General features: G+C 33.1%; 1 protein-coding gene across 2 annotated transcripts in view; it reads left to right on the top strand.

The window, feature by feature from the left end:
- Positions 1-22235, top strand: part of CADM2 (cell adhesion molecule 2) — a 1096781-nt gene that overhangs the window by 594857 nt on the left and 479689 nt on the right. The window lies entirely within an intron of this gene.

A 22235-nucleotide genomic window follows, 5' to 3' on the forward strand; every position in this document is an offset into this window, starting at 1 on the left:
TTTCATTGTGATTATTTGGTAAGTCAATAATCACGAATACTACAACATTTGAAGGCCAGCCGCGGGCCACAAAATGTTGTTCGGAGGGCCGCAAATGGCCCATGGGCCGTGAGTTTGAGACCCCTCATATAAAGGACATGGTTTAAATTATTTTTAAAAATTACATTCTCCAATAATATGCATAGATAAACTTTATTTTTAAAGATACAGAGCACATTATTCATATTGCAACTTTAATTGGAGAAGTTTAAGCTACTAATGAAAATGAAAATTTTGTTATATTTTGAAATAAAATTTTAGTGTGGAAAATAGGGATTAAATAACTCGAAAATATGATAGTTGTGGATCACAATTTGAACGGTTTTATTTTTAAATAATAGATTGAAAATCATTGTTTTTCAAGTTATTAGTCATACCTAAATATGCTCTGTGTCATTCCCTTCTCTGCAAACAGGAATTATTCCTGACAGTGCTCATAGGACCATATGGGTTATTGGAGATCAAATGCAACTCAGGCTTTTTCAAGGCAACTTGTTTGTTGTACTGTTTCTCTGTTCTGTGATTTAAAGTTTTATTTTACACACGTAATAATAGCAATAGGAAAAATAAATTTAAAAAATAAGAATTTTAAAATAAAGAAAAAACAAGATAAGGCATTAAAATTTTTGCCTAAGAATGTGAATTCAATTAAAGGTCAACTGGGACTTTTCATCAATTTGTTTTAAAATAGACATGTGCATATTAACTCTATTTGAATTTAAAAAAATTACATCTTTGAGTTTTCTGACATAGAATCTGATTATCTTAGTTGATTAATTTGTCAAAATAAGTCAATACTTCCACTATGTATTTTAGTTGCAGAAAGAGTAATAGTCCAATGGTTAAGAATTTTATTTTTGTTGTTTTTATTTTTTTATGGGGGAGTTACTCTATGATGTTCAGGGCTTCCTTTTGGCTCTGCACTCAAGGATTATTACTCATAGTACTTGGAGGTCTACATAGGATACCAGAAATTGAACCCAAATTGACATTTTTAAGGCAAAAACACAACCATGTGTGTCAAATCCCCAACCCAACACAATTTATTTCAATGTGACAGAACCCTGACTATATCCAGGATACCATAAGTGATCCCTTGAGCAATTTCAGGACTTAACCATGAGCAGAGGTAAGACACGATTACTGACAAGTATGTCCCCAAAATCAAACAAAAAAATGTCATTCTATGTGTGTGAACATGGTCTTTAATAATAACATTTGTTTTTTATGTTTTCTAACATTTTGAAATAATCCATGATACTTCTATTAAGCTTTCCACTCCTAGATTGGCATTTGCAATGCCAGGTAACCATTTTTCCAGGAGATCTCGGTCAGGTCTCAATCAAACAAAGATGTGAAAAATGAATGAAAAATGTAGTAGTGTTGGGGCCAGAGCAGTGGTGCAAGAGGTAGGGCATTTCCTTGTATGCACGAATCTAGGACGGTCCACAGTACAATCCTCCAGCATTTCATACGGTCCCCAAGCCAGGAGTGATTTTTGAGTTCTTAGCCAGGAGTAAAACTGAGCATCACTGAGTGGGGCCCATAAAACAATAGATAGATAGATAGATAGATAGATAGATAGATAGATAGATAGATAGATAGATAGATAGATAGATAGATAGATAGATAGATAGATATAGATATAGATATAGATATAGATATAGATATAGATGATATAGATATAGATATATATGTGTGTGTACATATATAGTCGTATTTATGCTACATGAAGTTAATTAGAAGGGGAGAGATGGATACAGAATTTCTTTCTCATTCGTGGTATATAAGGAAATGTAATGTGGAATAATGAATAGTGACAATAAAAACAAGCATGAGAAGCTATTCAATAGGAAACATGCCACTTGAAGGGCTGAAAAGTAGGATAGGAAAGGACATTTTCTATGATGGAGGGAAGCTTTTAACTGGGAATTGGTGGTAGTGCTAAAAGGTGGTAAAGTGCTATGTAAGAAACCCTGCCAGCAACAAAATTGTCATTGTAAACCAGTGCAAAAATGTATATATTTTTAAAAATGTTCTTTTTCTAGGAGTAGACTGGTAGTATGAGGCAAATGAAAATGGAGAAGGGTCTTGGTGAAGGGAAATGGACACTGCTGAAGGAATTGATACTGAAATATTGTATGCCTTAAATTCAATCCTAAATAACTTTGAATTTCTCAGTGACCAAAAATAAAAAATAAAATAAGTATAGCAGTAATTTTTATCTCTTAATGTAATTCAAACTAGTTTAATTTAATATATTTTATAAGAAACAAACTATGTTATAAGATGATGTGTATGAAAGCAAGGGGAAATAAATCTATCTTGAAATTTGGTTTTATATTGATTTGTACCCTATGAATTTTTGACTCAATATGTTGACTAGACAGAAAAGAAAAGATAAATTATCTGAAACATAGAAACATTACTATTTCCTATTTAATATACCTTCAAATTGACATTTCTTTCATAAAGTGTTTTAGATTAATTCTATAAAGTTAGAATATAAGGAAACTAGTATTAGATATGTGACTTCAGTTATAAAGGGAGTATATGATTTCAGTGATTTTTAAAATATGTATGACCAACTTTATAAATTATATTTTGACCTTTGCCATTTTAATTCTAGGATAAAATTAATTATACCATTTTAGATTCAAAATAGTTACATTTGTTATTAAAATTACACATTAATTGTATTATTTCAAAACTCAAGACAAATATTTGCATAATATTTAATTTAGTATTAAATATGTTCTGATTTAATGGCTTTGTGACCCTTTGAGGAGAATCACACATATTATAAACAAATAATGAAATTCCACGCAATTTAGCAGTCATTATTTAAGTCTGAAACATCTCAAAACATCTTTAAATGTTCATCACATCAGATTGGAGAGAGCACAGATAGCTCTAGGTCAGCAGAGAAATGATTTATTTCACAATTGTAACTCTTTGAATAACTTTGTATTCTCTCATTAGAGTAACAGTACAGGAAATCACTCACTGATCATTTTACAATGCACACATTATCTTGTGCATGCTTAGGCAACTATATGTTGATTTACAAATCAGGACAGGCATCAAAATTACTAAACTTAGAGAATAATTCACATTGTCAATGTGAATAAATTGTTTGATTTTGACAATGTATTTAGTTCAATAAAATGAGGTTCTTTATTCATGAACAAATTTGAAAGGTATTCAAGCAGGACTCCTAAACCATTTACTCTGAATTATTGGCTTTATTATTTTAATACCATTTTCATGTCACTTTGTGGTAACCTTGTGACTGCATAATATGAGCTAAAAAATTGAGATCAGCATGAGGGAAGATAGAGAATTATAAATCAACAAGTACAGTTGTTTTGGGGTATTTTTGGAGTTAAGTAGGGAAAAATTTGTGTTTCTATTGAATTTACCTTTAGTATTTTATACAAGAATGTGCTCAAGTGATAAATAAAGAGCAAAAATTGTTATAAACACCAGATATTCATACATATTTTTGTAACTATATGTGTAAAGAATTTCAACTCGATTAAAACATATCTGCTGCTTGTGTATTTGGAGAACTAAAATAGAAATGAAAAGAAATGAACTACCAACTATAATTGGAAGAGTAACCATGTAAGATCTCAAAATAGCTAAACATTTATAGTACTATTTATCCTGTTTCTCTACATTAAAATATTTTTATTTGAGTCATAAATTTCTTAACAAAACCAAAAATAATAAATATTCTGGTTGGCTACTGAGGTCCTGATCAAAGATTAAATTGAAAGATTTGGAGAAATACTTCAGGAGTTAAAGCATATGCCGCATATGTTCCAAGTACCAAGTTTTATGTCCAACACATCTAGGCTCTCTGAACACTTCTGGAGGCTCCCATGAGAATATGGCCTGGTTTAGAGTCTGTCACTCTGAGCTCTGACAAGAGTAAGTACTGAACACAGAGTCATTAACAAGCCCAGAGCACCAATCGTTATCGCTCCCTTTCATTCTTTCTCTTTATTTCACAATACTAAACATTTTTAGTAATTAATGGCTACTAATGAGTTGTTAAATACATAGACTCAAATTTATTAAAAGATAGTTAAATATAGTGGATGAAAGGCCTCACTCATGTGATTGGCTTTTAAATTTTATATCTTAAAGTTACAATTGTTTTAATTTCATGGTTCACAGCAAAGTTTATTTAAGATAAATATTCTAGTTGACATTTGGGGAGCATAATATAATATATGCCCCCCAAAATATAGGAGAGAAATATATAGGAGAGAAAATATATTTTCTAAGTAGAGATTTGGGGTCCTTAGGATAGATGCCAAGTAGTAGAATTGCTGTCATATGGGAGTTTGACTCATAGTTTTCGAGATATGTCCATATTTTTTTCTAAAAGGCTTAACTAGTTCATATTTTATGATGAAATGAATGAAGTTTTCATTTTCCTCCACATCTATACCAACAGTGATTGATATTATTTGTAATGTGCAACCTTACAGTGCTGAGGTGATGTATCATTGTTGTTTAAATTTGCATCTTCCTAATAATAAAGGACTAGAAAATATTTTTCATAGAACTCTTAGTTTTCTGTATGTCTTCTATAAATTTTTTTATTCAACCTTTCTCTACAGTTTGTGATAGAATTTTTTTATTATGGATTTCCAGAGTTTTATATATCTTAGAAAATAATACTTTGTTAGATAGGTGGTGAGAAAATATTTCTTCCAGTCTGTGGGTTGTCTTTTTTTTTTCCTCACCATCATTTCTTTTGTGATACAGAAGCTTCTAAGTGTGGTGTAATTATATTTGTTTACCTTGGTTTTATTTCATTGGTCAATATCAGTGAGTCACTGGAGATTCATAAGATTCAATACCATGATGAATTCTGTGTATGTTTTCCCTCAGTACAATTTATGGATTCAAGCTTGATATTTATGTCTTTAGTCCATTCTGAATTGACTTGAATGATATTGTGAGACAGAGATCTAGGTTAACTGTTTTAAATGTTACTGACCAGTTTTAGCAATACCTTTTATTGAGGAGACTTTTCGACCTTTTTGCTCCATTTCATGCTCTTAGTTCCTTTGTTGAAGATTAGTTGAAGGTACACTAAGAATCTATCTTTCTGGACTCTCAGACTTATTTTTATTGGTCTGAGAGTATATCTGATGATATATATCCAGTATTATTCTGTTTTAATTATATATTTTTATAATATATGGGGTATAAAAACCCATAGAAAGAGAACAAAAAAAATATAATCAGAAGAACTAAGAAAAGCAGTAGAATATAAGAATTAGTATACATGATGGAACTTACCAGGAAGTCAAGGTGGAGAGAGTGGGGCAATAATTGAGGCAATAAAAAGGGGGGTAAGAAGAAATCTGCATTAGTGTTGAAACCTGCAGGTAGATATTATATGTAAGAAACCCTCTCATTAAAATTATTTAAATTTTTTTAAATTTAAATCAAAGTGACTTAAAATGTATTAAAATGCATCAAAAATATGAAATCTCTCTCTTTAGGCTAGAAATGTAGTTCAGGTACCACACTGACAATCAATTCTATATTAATATAAATAACCTGTAATTAATTTTTTTAAAAATAATTTTAAAATATTAACTATTATTTATATGAAGATGTCATTTTTATCAGTTTTTTCTCTTTAAAAAGTTTAGTACTAGGTAATTTATAATTCTTCAGATTTAATTTGTGGCTCTGCTAATCTCAGTTTTCCAAATGAACATTCCATGAAACAATTCTGATGTAAATGTGTGAGTATTGGTACATTATGTCTTTGGTGATACTTGATAAAATGACTTTAAATTTTTAAATAAAGTTTGAATGCTCTCTAATTTTTACTTGTAGATGAGTTGATTGAAAAGCTTTCCTAATATTTAGTATATATGAGGTCCCATACACTGTACAGATGGAATCTTAACCTGATCCATATGTTTAGAGCAGTTCCTTCATTTGGAAGTCTTACAGGCACCAAAACAATCATGGAGAGAAGTGGTCTTTAAATTTTAATTTTATCAAAATAGACCAGATCTCTTGTGTATCAAGTCCTTGCCAACAATGGATTTTCTTCATCAGACAGCAAGCCAAACCCATTTGTTAAGACCAGGAAAAAGACTGATAAGTATGCATTTGATTATGAGAGAGTTAGGTTGAATTGTATTTGTTTTGTCCTCGCTATTTATATGCATATGTTTTGGAGAGAAACTTAAAAATATCTTACAAAACAGGCCTGTACTCTGAAATCATTAGGTTTTTATTCTCTTTTAATTTAATTTTGTGTCTTATGGTTGTTAATTACACACATGTAAATTCCACAAACAGGTCTCATTTAAGTAGATAGTAAATATAAGGTTGTATGTAAATGTAAACATGATAATGTATATTGAATCCCTATTATAATTAGCAATCATTTAATCTGGATATAAATATTATTTATATGTTAAATATCTATATTAATAATAAAATGTATTTTAAATCCAGGATTTTAATGAAAATAAAGTATCTCCTTAGGCATATAATTAGAATGGAGCTTGTATTATATCAGATAAACACTATTGTTTTGTCATGCTTTTTAATTTTAGATATATTGACAAATTCATGTGCCATAACTTATTTACATAAGAGTAGTATTTGGCAAAGAATTACTAAGCAAATGTGTTCAGTGCTGGGTTATTTTTAGTCAACATTCAGTGGTTCTCAAGACTTACTTCAGAACTGTGTTCCAGAATCACTGCTGTAGGCTCAGAGGAACAAGTTTCAAACAAAAATCAGCCCCTTAAAAGCAAAATCTTTACCAGATCTACTCTCTCTCCAATGCCAACAAATGTATTTTTGGTCTTATTTTTTTAAAGGATATCAAAAACATTCAGAGCACTCACATTTTTGACAATTATTTATATTTTTAAGCATTATTATTGAATTCAGAATTCACTCCTTTTGAAGGAGAAAATAGCCAATATTTTGGAAAGGTAACTAGAGAGGAATGTCCAGTTAGTTCTGAAAAAAATTTGAGTGAGATCATTAACTTAAATTACAAAACCAAAAAAATGAGTTAATGGCAGAATTTTAGTTGCCTTCTTTGAAAGAATCTTTTCCCAGATAACTTCTAGTAAGCATTTCTGAAAACCAGTAATAGAAACAAGCTCCTATGCTTACATCTAAAATCTTAGAAAGAAAAGGTCATTGAGTCATCATTCTGATTTGTAAATAGATGTCATCCTTCTCCTAGATCTAAAAAGCACAAATTGTTTATAGGTTTAAAAAAATAAAGAAGAATCTGATAAGAAAAAAAGGAAAGCCCTGGAACTGTCTTTACTCACATGCCTGCAGTTATTTTCCAAGTTAAACTGGTGAACCTTAAGGGAATTACAATTTTATCAACAGCCTGATTCTATACCAGCAGCAGGTGCACTGGCTTGATGACCAGCAAGGCCACTGGTGGCACAGAGCGTGAATTTCTGGCAGTGGTCATTTTGTGTTAACACTATTATTGATGGGAGTCCAAGCAAGATAGAAGTTGCCAAGGAATGAACTGAAGTACTAGATGTTGTTTTAAATTAACATAGGACCAAAAAAAAAAAAAAAAAAAAAAGAATGACTGGTGGAGAAGGGGGGAAGGGAGATTTAGATTCAAGCGCTTGGCTTATTTCTTATTCTGTGACTGCCAAATACTGTCAAAGCAAAGCTATGTGAGCTGCTGCCACTCGACAGGCAGACATGGAGGAAGTTGGAAGGACTGAAAAGTCAATGCTGAAACTGGAAGCATAGGGAGCCAATTCAAATGCTGGATTGTGCTAGTACAGGGTATTTTCTTTTCCTCTTTTGCAATGAGATTTCTTTGGCTCCCTCCTGTTTTGATCAAGTTCACAACTCTCTGTCACCAAATTGCTATCATTTTGTTATTTGTGCAATGAGTAGATTGGATTATTAAAATCGCTTTACCTGCAAAATAATTAAGCTTTACGACATAAGATAGCATGGCAATCGTGTCAAAAAATAAACCCCAACAGCAAATGTAAACAGTTTATTCTAGTTTTAAAAATGAAATACTTAGTAATATGTTTCTCTGAATTTTATTACTTTTGCAAACAATATCCAATGTTCTTTCTAAAATTACTACATGCATACAATTCTCAATATTAAAGTCATGTTTAATATGTACAGTGTTCATGTTTTACTCTAGACTTTTTAATCCCTGGGATAGGAGATATTAATCTTTTTGTCATTCTTAATAAACTGTCATCACACTACTCTTTCATTGTACTTAAGAAAGGGAGCTCTCACTTTAAAATACTAAGTTCAGAGGACTTTTTCTATCTCTGTATATATTACAGAAAGAAATACATGTGTTTGTGTATCTCTGTCAATATATTTCCTAAGATATTTATTTATATGAAATGGTTAAGCATCCACAATAGGAAAATAGTCAAATCTGAATATCATTTACCTACTAAATGTTCTTAGATAGACATAAACAGACATTTGTATATCTACTTATTTATTCCTCAATTCAATATAGTAAATTATATCTCTTTTGTGGCTAGGTGTTGTATTGGGTGTTAAAATTTTAAAGGCAAATCATATTCAGGCATTTAGCATTTATCTAATTTAAGACTACTCAAATTTACTAAATATCTTGCTTCTACTTATTTATGTCAGTTTGACAATTTTAGAGAAGTACCACTTCTCATTGATTAAAACCAGGAAATAAGCTAAAAGAATAAAAACCACTTGGTAGGGGATGTATTAATCTGGAAAAATCAGATACAATTTTGTATAAACACTAAAGATGATGGGTAAAAGAAAAAAATGCCAACTAGAATTTTTGATGACAGTGATAATTGAAGCTTGGTAGTAGTGTTTACAAGCTTGGGGAGAATTCTTGATTTAAATATTATACTTGATTTAACATGGAATATATAATATCAAGGTAATCTTGTGTGAATCTGTCTAGTAATATAATGAGTCTTCTCAAAGGGGCTAACTATAAAATTAGAATAACTATATATAAGTTTATGTCAGAAGACCTGCTGATGTCAGATAATTTCTACTATTTGATAGAACTTTAACCATTGCTAGTTTTCATTTTATTCTTTTGCTAGGAAAATATATTTCTTTCTCATTTCTCATTTCTCTGATCTAAAGTATATAGTCATCTTTTTTTCCCTATTCATTTTGATGCTACAAAAGAGGGAAAGATGTATAATACATCCAGCATAATGTGATATATTTGTCTTCCTTGTCTAAAGCCACTTACCCAATCCATTTCAGAGACTTATGCATACATCCTATTTTTGTCTCTATATTTCTCTTCATTTATATGTTATCAGGCAGGCTAAAATATCTGGCTTCTTTATCCAAGAAAGGCATTGCCCCAGAAATAGTGTCCTTTCATTATCTAATCAATTTCCTTGGAATGTCAACATGCACCATACTGTAATATTTGGTTTCTTGTGTCTTGCTCAATTTATAAAATAAAACTGATGCTACAATATTACATGAGAAAATAAGATTCTGTTTATTAGAAAATTATCAGTCAACACAATTGAGACAGAATTTAAAAGTCACCTAGAAAATGAACTTAATCAATTATTAAAAACATGAAATTCTACTGAGTTTAAGAGGACAGAGCCACATAAAATTTATTCAAACAGTAGCATGTCTGGCAGAATACCTGCAATAAAATCTTCTTATAGTAATATCGATTTTCAAGTGTTGAGTGAGTAGATTGAAGTGAAAATTCAATATGAAATAAAATACCTACCTTTCCACACCACCATTTTGGAACTTTTATGACTTGGAAATAACTCCACATATTGCAAAAATAAAGAAAATTTGTGTAGATAAAAAATGGTTCAGTTAAGAAAAAACTAGGCTACTAAATTGATGATATTTGGTTATATGGAGCACAGAAGAGAATAGAAGGAAAAGGAACAGTGTGTTTTTGAAGGATGTGGAATTGTGAAATTCATACATATTTATTTTTATTACAGTTTTAAAATTGTCATGTTCTAAAATCTATATTTAGTTATAATCAAATAAAAAGTACAAATACTATCAGTAAAAAACTGTATTAAATCCAAATAATTTATTAACAGTCATAACAAGACTTTCCTGGAACTTTTTTGCAATGCTAAATGTACATAAATTAAGATCTGAGATATTTAAAATAATGAAAATTATTTTTATTTTCCCATCAAAGTCCAAACAAAACAAATATACTCATATAAACAATATATTTTGAAATTTCTATTTATTTTAAAAATATTTTATGTTTTGGCCTTTCAGGCAAAATCCTAGACCTATATTAAACACTAAACTTTAAGTGTAAATTTCTAATAATAATTATTGCTTTGTCCATACATAAAAAAGGGAATGAAATAATAAGACTTTGAGACTAGAAGTCTATGTCTTCTATGGAAGCATAGAAATGGTGTAAGCAATCAAAACACTATAACTAAAATAAAAAGAAAAGTGATGTTCCAGATTTGTATAGAAGCAAGTGGCTAAGATTTTCCAAATAAATGGTTGATCACAGTGGGTTACACATGAGTGATATTTGATATATTTAGAGACCCAGGAAGAAGAAAAACACACCAGTGATTTATAAACAATCTTCTTCTATCAAGATAACATATATACATTAAATCATAGATGTGTATTATTTCAATTTGACCCAAAACTATTTAAGAATTGCTCAGTGAAATTCTTTATATTTAGTTTTGAATGGTTTATTTTGCATTTTCAGTAAGATTATAAATCATGTTAGTACTAAATTTTCCTTAAATTTATTAAACTTAAATTCATATATCTAGTGTGTTCTAAAAATTTTTTGTTCAAAGGTATCAGGTGAATTTTAAATGTAAGCAATTTGGAAAACAAGATCAATTAGGTTTTGTTTTAAAATTTTATTCTGAAAGTATGTTTTGTGGATAAAATTTGCATAGTATAAAATTAACAATTTAAGCTTTCTAAGTGTTCAGTTCTGTGACATGAAACATGTTCAAGTCATTGCACATTCTCTCTCTCAACATAAATTAGAAATTACATGTCGGGAGATAGTACAAAAGTCACGGAGCTTGCCTTGCTTAGAGTCGACTCCATTGAATCCCTGGAACTGCAGATGGTCCCCTATGTATATATGAGAGTGATCCCTGAACATAAAGCCAGGAGTAAACCCTAAACATTACCTGGAGTGATCCAATAGCATTGATGGGTGTGATCCAACAGCATTGTTATCATTACCACTAGCACCACCAATACCATCATCATCACCATACTCTAGCTTTTAAAGATAATGATTGCAGAACAGAAATTATATAAATGAGGCACCTCAAAAAATGAATGCTTTAAAAGATAGTTTTACATAATTATGGCCACATTCCTTCATAAGAATAAAATTAATTTACAATACTAATTCTCTCTAACACTTCACACTTCAAATCCTCCAATTTATACTCTTGGGTACACAGCTTGATTTTTAAAGTTCTTAGGTTCTTTATTATGCAATTTAGCTTTTTCTATGTTAATAAGATATGTGATGAATTTATTTTCACGACATCAAATTATGTGTGTGATCACAGGAATGTTTTTTCTATTATAATATGCTGTCTTATTTAACATAATTAGACTATCCTTTGCATATTACAAATATGCATTTAGGCATCTTTTCTCAAAAGTTTGTCCATTATTATAATTCTTTGTTTTCCTCTATTGCCTTTGGATTATTTTCAAATGAAGACTGAAGACAGTATTTTGTTACAGTGCTAATTATTCTGTGAACACATGTGTCTAATATAAGCAGTACAAGAGAAAGGGTGTATGGACACACACAGAGTGTTAGGGAAAAAACTACTGAATGCAGCAATGAAAGCTAGTACAAAGAGCAAGTTTACTGTATTTTTGCCTTGCATACAGCCAACATGGACTTAAGGAAAATCTTATCAATAATTCCGAGTCATCCCTGCCCATTATTTGATAAACTGATGTAATCAAACACCTACTCAGATGGGCTTTACCCCTAGGAATCATTTACATGGAGACAATTCGATTTTTATGCCAAAAATCCTTATCACTTAGCATCTTAGGTATATCTGTTTTATAGGTTTATCTCAGCACTATTTTGTAGGCATAGGGTACCAACCAACAGAATCAATGATGAGCTTGGTAAAAATGTCTTTTTTACTTCTTAGAATAATGCCCCTCAAGAATCTGAAGAGCTGGGGGCCGGAGAGGTAGCACAGCTGTAGAGTGTTTGCCTTGCACGCAGTAGATTCAGAATGGACGGTGGTTCGAATCCCGGCATCCCATATGGTCCCCCAAGCCTGCCAGGAGCTATTTCTGAGCTCAGAGCCAGGAGTAATCCCTGAGTGCCACCGGATGTGACCAAAAAAGCAAAAACAAAAAAAATCTGAAGAGCTGGACCAATGACTTCATAGGGTAATATCTCTGGATTATAAATATGGCTGCTAGGACATCTGGAAGTACAGAAGGGCAGGGAGAGATGCCCCACCCTAGCTCCAAAGTATCCCAGAGATGTCAGCCAGCATATACAGTTTTTGTTTGGTTAGGTGTCTTTCATAAAATCAGTGCAAAATTGGTAAAACTGGGTTTCTAGTAATGCGAGTGTGTGTACCTCGCTTTGCAGCGGAGAGAATGATGTGCCCCCTCCTAATGGGCCTCAGTTCGACGCTAGTATATCCATGATTATAACAAAGTAGATGTGAAATTATCATTAAGGCCATATAAGATTAGAAAACAAAATCAACAAAAGAATTCTCAAGTAGGACTAAAGTAAGAAAAAGTAAATCTTCAGATATAATGGCTCCATTGTGAGATCTGATAATTTTCCCAAATTTTCTCTGAATCAAGTCTTTTTCTATAATTCCATTAAAATCCCATTTTCTATAATCCCATTCTATAACCCCATTACCATAACAAGTGATTTGGTGGGCAGGAGTAATAGCATGGTGTATAGGGCATTTGCCTTGCACTCAGCCAACTTGGGTTTGATCCCCAGCATCCCATATGGTCCCCCAATGCTGCAAAGAATGATTTCTGATATCAGAGCCTGAGTAGCAACAAGGTGTGGCCCCAAATCCAAAACAAACAAGAAAAACCAATTTGTAAAGTTAATTACTTCTAGCTTCTATGCTATCACTGCTGCCCCAAATCTTATTTTTTAAAGTTATCTTTTAATTATGATTGAAATACAAAGTTGTGCAGAAACAAATGCAAAGGAATTCGGTTCGTTCTCATTTTGACCAAGTTGAAAATTTGTTCATCAAAAATCTCATCTTTTGGGGCCGGAGAGATAGCATGGAGGTAAGGTGTTTGCCTTTCAAGCAGAAGGTCATCGGTTCGAATACCGGCGTCTCATATGGTCTCCCATGCTTGCCAAGAGCAATTTCTGAGTATGGAGCCAGGAATAACCCCTGAGCACTGCCGGGTGTGAGCCAAAAACAAAAACAAAAACAAAACAACAACAACAACAAAAAAAAAAAAACCTCATCTTTTAAATGTGAACTTTGAGATTTGTGAACTGTATGTTTAATAAATATCCACCATGGTATCAAAATATAAGAAAAAGCTAAAGATATAAACTTACATGGTGAAATAAAATGCACAGCTCAATGTTTCACTTAGGTGAAGATCTAATTTATGCCAATCTGGGTACATCTGGCAATTTCGGAGCTGGACAAGTATTCACTAGCCATCGTGAACAAAAACAATTAGCTGGGTTATGGTGTTCTTAATTGCAGATGATATTGTGCCAATTTATTCATACCTCATGGAGTTCTTCTGTTTATGCTCATTGAATAGCACTGTTTATAATTGCTCATAGAGTTGTTTGGCTACATAATGTGTGCATGTATCTGCCAACCTGTTTGTCTACAAGGAAAAAGTACTTTCAAATATAATTTGAAGCATAGTTTAAGCTATTTGCATGAACCATCTTTAGAAAGGTTTTAGAGTATTTTGAGAGACTGACATTTAGAGCCTATAATCTTTCATCTTAGAGTTTCATTTTTCTCTCCTGAGGCATCTGTTTATATATGAAGGAAACTTCAATGTGACATTTGCTAATAGTGTCAGCTGAAGGAATACTACATCTTCAGGGTAACTCTGAGACATATAAATTAGGGCAATTATTAATGAACCAAATGAAACCATTTTAGAACACAAAATGGTTTATTTTAAACTCATTACATTTGATGAATGCTAAATTTCTGCACTAAAATTCTAGAAAACATACATCTTCATCACATTTTATGATTCATGTTTCTGTTCCCACTAAACAAACAAGAAAAAAACAACCTGTTATAATTTATATCTTACTAGGTGTGCATACTGAATAAAGATAAGCTCTCTTCCAACTTCTTTCAGTTATAAAATAGGAATAATCTAATGTTTCTAACTTTTTGAAATTCAATGAGATTATGCAGTGAAAATTTTCAATAGTCCATTACAACATAAATGTTTCCTTTTAGTTGTTTTGCATTTGATATTTTTATCTAGACATCTCTTTTGTTAACACTAACTTATTTATGTGTATGTTTGAACTTCCAATAAAGTAGTTAAAATATATTTCCAAAGAAAATGTTATGAGCTGTAGCTAATCATCCCTCCCAAACTCACTTGAATTAAATTATATCACATGAATGCTAGGGAGGCACCTATAATTATAGAATAAATACATTTACTTAAAACTTCATTTTACTAATTAATATCTTGATAAATCATTTCCATTTTAATTCTACAAATGTGTAACAAAACCCTAATTTGTTACAAATGGGCAGACAAATAATTTATTAATATGACTATAAATATATAAGTGATACATTGCATTTACAAAACTCAAGATAACTAATGAATTATCCAACTTTTAAATAAGATCCTATATATAAAATTATCCAAAAATTGAGAAATATTCTGCTATAAAAATAAATACATTCCACTCTTTTATTTGAAAAATGACTTTATTATTCTTTACAGTGTCTTGCAACTTTAAAACTCATTTTAAAGGAGGTTCTAGACAATCAACACTCAAGCAAAATATAATTTGTTGAATTAAAATGAAAGTTTCTAGAGACATAATTAAAATTTAATGACTTAAAAGCACTTGATATAAAACTTTTATTCTTGTAATCACTGCTCATTGTCAAGATGACTTAAGTTTGAGCAATTAATTTCTATAGTTTGTTTTAAGTAGTCACACAATTTTTCTTTTGAATAATGTGATATTAATATTTTTATCACAATTATTGAAATCAATAATTTTTATGAATAGCCAAGTTCTAATGAAAAAATACTAGAGGTTTGCACATTATCTCTCTGTGCTTTAAGTTAATTTTATTAGTACAAATTAAGAAAAATATGTTATAAAATTTTCCTACAAATGTTTTAATATATTTCAAGCAATCTATAAAAACATTATTCAGGAACCTGAGCAGTGGTGCAAGTGGTTGGGCATCTGCCTTGCACACACTAGCCTAGGATGGACCATGGTTCAATCCCCCAGTGTCCTATATGGTCTCCCAAGCTAGAAGCAATTTCTGACAGCATATCCAGGAGTAACTCCTGTTGTCCAAAAACAAACGAACAAACAAACCAAAATATTATGCAGTTAATTCAACTCCTCACACAACTTCGTTGTCTACTTAAATACTGTTATATTGAGGGTATATAATCTTTATAAGACTAAACTAAGAAAAGAAAATAATAGAAATTAATCGACCTTCAAATGAAGATAAATTATGTTTGCTATACCGAGACTTTCTGCCACTCTATCAGGCCATAACAAAAATAACTCAGATAAGTATTTCACCTTAGGGATACAGATATTACAATAACTCACTCACAAGTGGAAACTTGATAAAGAATCTGTTGTTTTAAAAGAAGTAGGTGTTTTGCCTTCTAAGGTAATATACTTCAGGGGACAAGTTAAAAACTGGGGTCATTGGTAGAGGGAAGGCATACTTGGTGGATTGGTGTTGGAATATTGAATTCTTGAAACAACTACATATTAGCATCTTTCTAAATACTTGTGTTTAAATTTTAAAGAAATAATCTAAAGGTTGCTGACTGTTGGCACTTATGAGCTATCTCTCTAAAATAATTTGATAATCAATTGAATTGTATAACAATTGAATTTTATAAAGAAACTAGTAAAGATGATATTTTTTTTTGTGAAAGCACAGGCAGGGAGAGGCCAGAACTATAGTATAAAGGTTGGGTGCCTGACTTGCATGTGTCATTTGGGTTTTATGATCCAGTATCCCTTTTGGTCCCCAAAGCACCTCCTAATTAAAGCAGTGGGAGAACTATCCTTTGAGTAATGCTAGGTGTCAACACTCTCTAAAACTAAAGTACAAGTATAGGACTAGAGAAATAGTATAGTGGTAGGGCACAAGCCTTACATTCAACATAACTGGATTCAATGTAGGTACCCCATAGAAATCTAGAGCTTTGCCAAAATGATTCCTGAGAGCAGAACCAGGAATGAGGCTCTGAGAACCACTGGTTGGACCTCTGCTAGAAATATCAAGAGCAAATAAAAAGATAATATAGGCACAATTTTTTCTCTATCATCAGATTCCTAAATATATGCGATTTTTATAAAACAAATTCTACAGCATTTCACAGACTAGTTGTATTTTGCTACATTTTATGATATTGTTACTTTTTTATTTTTTTTTTCTTTTTTTCTTTTTTTTTTATTAATTATTTTTTTTATTATTTTAATTATGACAACAAAGATGCAAAGAAAGAGGACAGGGTAAAGTTACAGTGGAAGCCCAATCACCCATAAACAGGATTCTCAGTAGTTCCATCGATGATATCCCAGCCTTGAACTTTCAGCCAAAGAACATTAAGAAAAACAAAACTGAACCCATGTACAATACAATTACTTTGTCCCTCAAATCCCCAGTTGTAGTACATATTGTTTCTTAGCAGCACACCATATAATCTAAAGATATTAGACTTATGTAACTCTTTAAACATTGAGGGCAAAGTACATTTATCTAGTTCCTTGCACATGCTTACTAGTTTAAGTTAACCTCAAAAGTTTTAATGGGTTGTTTTTCTTAAGGATTGGAGTCAAGAGAACATAGTAAAAAACGATATTAAAGTGGCATTTGTTTGCATAGGCCCACCAAAACATAAGGGACATGGAAAGACAAATTATGGTCTAAATACATGGAGACCCTACCCCTGAAGTTTCCTGGCACAGGACTGACTCTAGGCTCCAGGCAAACTAGTTTGTCCAATTCAAGTCATAGTCTGTAGTGGCAATACACCTCCATTCCTCACATAGTCTCTGTTGTTGGTATCATTCTTCTGTATTAAAGATCCTGGAGTCTGCATATCCCATATTGCAGTCAGGATGGTGCAGAGCATCCTCTCGTTTCAACTCACACTTAAGGGGCAATAGAGAGAACCATGTCCTGTAGAGCAGGTCATCGTTGTTGTCATGTCTTCTCGCAGGTCATTGTAGTTGTCACGTCTTCTCAGTGTAAACGGAAGTGTCTTATTAGGAGGTCGATGTCACACCCTCGGTAGTGTCTTTCCTGGTAGAGGACTGCTTCCAACTGTTGCTATAAAAGACCTTGGATGTTTCGTAGATAGCTTGCCTGGTTCCAGCGTGAATGGAGAATGCCCATTCAACTGAGGCCTATGCCAGGTCATTATATCAATATTCAGGGTGTAAGGTACATTGTAATGAGATTTATTAGATAATAACTAATCTGTATGTATAGTGTTTTCCCATTTTAATGTGTCTATGCAAACAAGGATCAATGCCACGAAGCGTTATTGGTGCATCTGAAGGCAATAGGAACAAGACCAGCAATATCCATGACATAGTTCAATCATAGGCATCAAACTGAGGGACAGTTCCACCACAATCCTTACTGAACAGCTTACAAAGAAAAGACAAGATGAAAAGTGGATAGAAACATCATGGTAGAAGAATATATAGAGAGTTACAGCAGATAAAGAAAATAACCATAAAATATTCAAAAGATATATGTGTTCAATATGTGTTCGATTTGTGTCCTTCTAAATAGTTCTGGGATTTGTAAGATCTACTGTATGTCTTTGGTCAGAGATTGAAGCTGTGTGTTACTGAAGTTAAGAAGGGTAAATCTGGGGTACTGATGGTTGGGAGGAGCATATGATCCTCCCGCGCTAGCGCCCCCGCGCGGTTTCAAAATGTAGACTGGTATGAAATTGCCAGTGATAGCCTGAGTATAGCTGAGAAATTATTTGCCTCCCCCCAGATCAAACTACACCCCCTGATCCACCCTCTAGAGCCGGCCTGGGAGTGGGGAAAACCCAGGGTGCCCCATGAGCTCCTCCCAGAAACCCACCTGGAGATCCGGAGGAAAGGGGGAGAGGGGGTTCGGGTGACCCAGGTCCGGGCCCCCCACCCTAGGCCAGGCCAAAAGGCCGCTGGCACATACGGAGGTCTGCCAGCTGCCCGCCCGTGCTGCTAAAAATCCAGCTCCAGGAAGGGAGAGAGACCCTCCCAAGCCCGAAGGACAGGGATTTAAGCCCAACCTAGGCCGGTCCCCAGACCCGGCCTGGGAGTGGGGAAAACCCAGGGTGCCCCATGAGCTCCTCCCAGAAACCCACCTGGAGATCCGGAGGAAAGGGGGAGAGGGGGTTCGGGTGACCCAGGTCCGGGCCCCCCACCCTAGGCCAGGCCAAAAGGCCGCTGGCACATACGGAGGTCTGCCAGCTGCCCGCCCGTGCTGCTAAAAATCCAGCTCCAGGAAGGGAGAGAGACCCTCCCAAGCCCGAAGGACAGGGATTTAAGCCCAACCTAGGCCGGTCCCCAGACCCGGCCTGGGAGTGGGGAAAACCCAGGGTGCCCCATGAGCTCCTCCCAGAATGTGTCATTTGGGTTTTATGATCCAGTATCCCTTTTGGTCCCCAAAGCACCTCCTAATTAAAGCAGTGGGAGAACTATCCTTTGAGTAATGCTAGGTGTCAACACTCTCTAAAACTAAAGTACAAGTATAGGACTAGAGAAATAGTATAGTGGTAGGGCACAAGCCTTACATTCAACATAACTGGATTCAATGTAGGTACCCCATAGAAATCTAGAGCTTTGCCAAAATGATTCCTGAGAGCAGAACCAGGAATGAGGCTCTGAGAACCACTGGTTGGACCTCTGCTAGAAATATCAAGAGCAAATAAAAAGATAATATAGGCACAATTTTTTCTCTATCATCAGATTCCTAAATATATGCGATTTTTATAAAACAAATTCTACAGCATTTCACAGACTAGTTGTATTTTGCTACATTTTATGATATTGTTACTTTTTTTAACTTTTCCTTTCTCACCTTTTTTAAATATGAGAAACTAAAAATAAGACACAAAATAAGACAATTTGTGTTTTATAATGTAATATTGTTACTTTTAAAAAGCTATTTTGTTTACCTCTTTCTTTGAATTGACTATAACCAAAAATATTTCCTAATTAAGAACTTTGGAGTCAATTATATGTTGGTATGACACTAAAATATACAGCATTATATATCCAACTACAATTATTTATTATCTAAAGCAGATAAAGTCTATTTACTAGATAATGTTCATAGATAATCTGACACATTTAAAGTAAGAGATATTTTATGCAGTGCTGAAAATGTTGAAAACATATTGTTACTTCACATCCTTACTTGAATTATAAATTATTATACATGGTTATAAATCAGGCTATACAGAAGTAAACATTGTACTTGTCTTTAACATAGCTTTATTTTCCCCCCTCTGTGTTTTATTTTTCTTACTGCTGTTAAATGTGATCAAAAGTGTACTCATGCAATAGTGTATGCTTCCTTGCTTTCATCTGACCTGAGTTCTGTCCATACCACCACATATGTTTCCCCAAGATTATCAGGGTTTCGTAGTAAACCGTGAGTACCCTATGTTCCCCGCCAAAACAAACACAAACACATGCATTCAAAGATACTATCTTGAAGAAATTTTTGTGTAGGACTTCAATATTTTAATGGAGCACAAAGAATAGAATTTAAAAGTTCAAATTAACATAGTTTTCCTATACTAGATAATTTAATATACCTGCTTAGAGAGAAGAAACATTGATTGCTTTCTTTCATTTCTGTTTTTCTCTTCCCTGATGACTAAAGACAAATGGTTCTTGCCAACGTTGTTGTAAAGGAGAAGAAAGGCTATGAGGAAAATTTTGTATTCTTAGAATTTACTGATGATGGTAAGGCCCACACGACAAGCAATCATAATTATTCTGTTCAGTGGTACAAGAGCCATATATAAAAGGAGGTTCATAAAATTTAACCTGTATTAATTAAGGATTATAGGGTTGATAGAAGGAGGGAACACAAAACAAGTAAAGTGATGAGGATAATAAGGGTCTAAAGGACATGTCTGTTCTACTTATCTGTAATTTTGAGGACTTTGTACTTCTTTCGTATCATAGTTTTATTAATCAAATTTTCATTTAGAAATGATTATGGATTCATGTGAAATATTAATAAATAATAAAGTTATTTGTTAAAACTTTTATCCAACAATAGAATATAAATAATAAAAGGACACATTCTTTTTTTTTTTTTTGGTTTTTGGGCCACACCCGTTTGACGCTCAGGGGTTACTCCTGGCTATGTGCTCAGAAATCGCCCTGGCTTGGGGGGACCATATGGGACGCCGGGGGATCGAACCGCGGTCCTTCCTTGGCTAGCGCTTGCAAGGCAGACACCTTACCTCCAGCGCCACCTACCCGACCCAAAAGGACACATTCTAGTATAAGTAGCGTGTAATATTATTTCCACAGAGAAATGAGTTGAAAGTAATTGTTGGAGAAATTAATGGTTTAATAAAGATGTTATTCAATATATACATAGAATTTAGATAATCAGGGGCCAGAGAGATAGCACAGTGGCTTTTGCCTTGCAAGCAGCCGACCCAGGACCTAAGGTGGTTGGTTCGAATCCCAGCATCCCATATGGTCCCCCGTGCCTGTCAGGAGCTATTTCTGAGCAGATAGCCAAGAGTAACCCCTGAGCGCTGCTGGGTGTGGCCCAAAAACCCAAAAAAAAAAAAAAGAATTTAGATAATCAAAATAGTCTGATTAATTTATGTGCAGTAGTTCTTTTCTATAATGTTCACAGACAGGATAGTCCCATTATAAGTAAGAGTTTATTCTATGTAACTGCTATTCACAGAAAGCTATATAACATATCTTATGCTTATCTTTAAATAGTTACATGATTATCTTTAAATAGTTACCTTTTTTGTTTGTTTTTGTTTTGGGTCACACCTGGCTGCACTCAGGGGTTACTCCTTTTTATGTGCTAAGAAATCTCTCCTGGCAGGCTTCACTATATGGGATGCTGGGAATCAAACCACCATCTATTCTAGGTGGGCCTCTTGCAAGGCAATGTCCTACCTATCTTTCTAACCCCAATAAATAGTTACCATTTATAATCTACCTATCTACTAGTTGTATCTCAAATATCTGCCTCATTTATTTCTACTCTGGGCTTATATTTTTAGTCCCAACTTAATTTTAAATAGAGTTCAATCATTAATGCACATAAAAACAGAAACAACCAGTGTTTACTCAATATTAAGGAAATATAGTTTATGAAACTGAGAAATTCTTTATGAAATCATAATAAATAGAAAATAATTAAATAAAACTAAAAGGGGGTGGAGCAGTGGCATGGAGTGGTAAGGTATCTGTCTTGCTGGCGTTAGACTAGGACGAACTATGGCTGGGTCCCCTGTCATCCAATATGGTTCCCCAAGCAGGGAGCTATTTCTGAGCGCATAGCCAGGAGTAACTCCTGAATGTCACTTGGTGTGGTTCTCCAAAAAAAACAAAAGAGAAAACTGAAAGGGTTACTTTTCTTTGTGAAATTTGTCACAGAATAAATAAATATCTACATTATGGTTATTAATGCTTTCCATACTCTTAACTTTTTTAGGTATTTCATAGAAGTTAAAAACCTGATTTTGAAAATGAGAATATTTAAAAAATACATAATTTAACACAATGATTTGATATAGTGGACATTATTAAAGATATTTGCCTTGTTATCTAAGGGAAGAGATACAGCATTCTGGGTTCTTCTATACAGATACAATCTTTTGCCACAAATCTGAAAATCAATAAAACC

This window comes from Suncus etruscus, chromosome 13, assembly GCF_024139225.1.
Source record: "Suncus etruscus isolate mSunEtr1 chromosome 13, mSunEtr1.pri.cur, whole genome shotgun sequence".
Taxonomy (NCBI): Eukaryota; Metazoa; Chordata; class Mammalia; order Eulipotyphla; family Soricidae; genus Suncus; species Suncus etruscus.